Source organism: Montipora capricornis, chromosome 14 (assembly GCF_036669925.1).
Source record: "Montipora capricornis isolate CH-2021 chromosome 14, ASM3666992v2, whole genome shotgun sequence".
Lineage (NCBI taxonomy): Eukaryota > Metazoa > Cnidaria > Anthozoa > Scleractinia > Acroporidae > Montipora > Montipora capricornis.
The window spans coordinates 27,700,112-27,702,611 of record NC_090896.1 but is presented as its reverse complement, the minus strand read 5'-3'; the positions used below and the strand labels follow the sequence as shown (position 1 = coordinate 27,702,611).

The following is a 2,500-nucleotide window of genomic DNA, read 5'->3' as shown; positions in this document are numbered from 1 at the left end:
CCCCTCGCATTCTTCCGAGGATTGTATATCATCCTCAAAGAGTGTTAATTTGAAGGCGGTGTAAAGTTAGTCCTTCCAAATGCCTGATGTGGCCGGTCAGTTCTGTGAAATGGAAAGCGCCCTAATTGTAACAGTATCAAATATAGTGATAAATATTCGCAGGGTTTGTTGGAGGAATGCCGTATAACTGGCACAAAAAGTGTTAATAAATACTGAATGGATCTGCTCTACTTGCCTAACCTGATGACATCAACAATATGACCTGGCAACAAAAATCAGACCTTATTCAAAATTACCCTGTCATCTGTACTAGGAACTTTGAACACATGGTACAGCTCTTTATAGAGGATGGTTAAAGAGTAATCTTATGCCTATTGAAGAAATGGTAGACTTATTTTACAGGGTTGAATGCTTAAGTTCAGCAAAGGGGATCACACTGGAAACGTTGAAAATGTACAGGCGTATGTAAATCTAAATTCACAGCTTCTAAATTACAATCTACATGTTTTGTAAAATATATTTAACATGTTTTTGTTTCGTAAATAAAATTTACATGATATTTACATCTTTTGTTGGTTGTGTAAATTCATTGGAAATTGGAACTACAGGATCCTTTGGAAGAGTTACATTTGAACAAAACATGTAAATAACATGGAAATATTTTAAAGAAATTTACAGTACTCTGTTTGTAAATTTCATGTAAATTGCTGGGACGAATCATGCCATAACGAGCCGCCCGCGCTCTTAGCAACCAAAAAACGGCTGGGGCATCCAGCTGAGAAGCCGGAGTCAACTCTGGTTTCTCAGCTGGATGCCCAGTTCCTTGCAACATTTCATTCCCATTGTATCTATCATCGCAAATCGTTTGAGGCGTGAGATTTCACGGAATCATGTCATCATCTGAGGGCGTTAAGTTAATAATTAAAGGAACGGTATAAAATAGTAAGATGTACCTTGCGCCAGCCCTTAAAATAGCGATGCGAAAAAGCACTCTCCGCGTTCCAGTAACACAATTACAAAGGATTCTGACGATATATTTTATATATGTCGGGAAAAGCCACCGTTTCCTGACAATTCAGAATATTTTTTAAGTGAAGAAAGACTCTCAGGCAAGGCGTCCGTTTCCTGACAATTCAGAATATTTTTTAAGTGAAGAAAGACTCTCAGGCAAGGCGTCCTTTCCACGGATTTTTCTCGATTAAAGGAAAATACGTTCAATTTGATGTGGATTCTAAAACTTTAGAATAGGTCGAGAATTAACCCCCTACAACGTGATGAAAGCGTATTATTAGCTGTAGTAGTATTTTAATTCAGTAAAACTCTCCCTGCTTGCAAGCGGGATTCCTGAATAAAATTTTCAACTTTGAATATTGTTGCTTTGGCTATATATTGGAGATTTGCAAACAATTTTCATTTTGCTTGGAACGACTATGGCAAAATGTAATTGCAACTAAAAGGTTTCCTTCTAGTGTACCCAACATGAGGTGCAATGACATGTTAAGTATGATATCGGTTAATATTGCTGCTAAATTCACTATAGAATTATTTTTGAGCAACTGAAATACATTTCTAAACTTTCATAGACGTCTTACATTGCTTTTTTTCGTCAGTCTTAATATACTTGCCTCTATGGATCTCTTGAATGGCAATTTTAACAACTTAATTTTGAAAACACACCAGAAATCTTCGTATTTTCTGTTGGACGCGAACCCACGCGAAAACAGTATGTAACCATTTAGTCGGAAGAGAAAACCGTTTGGAAATTTATTGCTATTTTTTTTGCTCCATTTTTAAAATATTTCAACACACGAATTCAAACCAAGATGTATATCCATTAGCCGGCCAAGCTCCAAGAACGAATTTCCACTCATGATCAAACATTGAAATTTCCTACGGTATTTCCCTGGTAGCACCCTTGACTCACAGGAGAATCTCGCTTGGTGTCATAGAAACGCACTATGTAGTCAAAACATTCGTCGGTTTTACTGGCCTGAAAAAGAATATTTTTTATCGAGGGAGATCTGATTTTAATATACCCGATGGTAGCCCTATTGAAGTCACATGGCAAGGCGTCGACCAATCAGACATTTGTCGCCAGTGAAAGCGTGTGTCACCGTGCTTTTTGCTTTTACGTTGGGCAAGGCCCCAAGAAGTCAAAGGACAGAAGCTTCGAGAAACCGCCTCAGTAATTGAAGTCAGAAGTTGACCAGTGAAGAACCAAACGATGGAAATCACTGGTTCGTAATAGCTGGAAGAATTGGAGATAGTCAGCCAGCAAATCGAAAGTCATAAATATCTTACATTGAGTTAAATGCGTTAAGGATAACATCATAAAGTGATCGTGTTTCCAAAGCTGTTCCTGAGCAGGAACTGACATATCGCTGGCTAAACCGAAGAGGAAATATGCGCACTAAGGTGAAATGTTCGAGCAATCATCCAAGGTCCATTCATGTCACACCATTTCACCTTTGTATAAAGGGGGGAAAAGCTAAACTGCAGG

The 2,500-nt window shown here is 38.2% G+C and overlaps 1 protein-coding gene across 1 annotated transcript in view; it reads right to left on the bottom strand.

Moving 5' to 3' along the window:
- The window catches only part of LOC138033111 (uncharacterized), a 58,712-nt gene that overhangs the window by 55,459 nt on the left and 753 nt on the right, over positions 1–2,500 (bottom strand). The gene's annotated exons all lie outside the window — the stretch shown is intronic.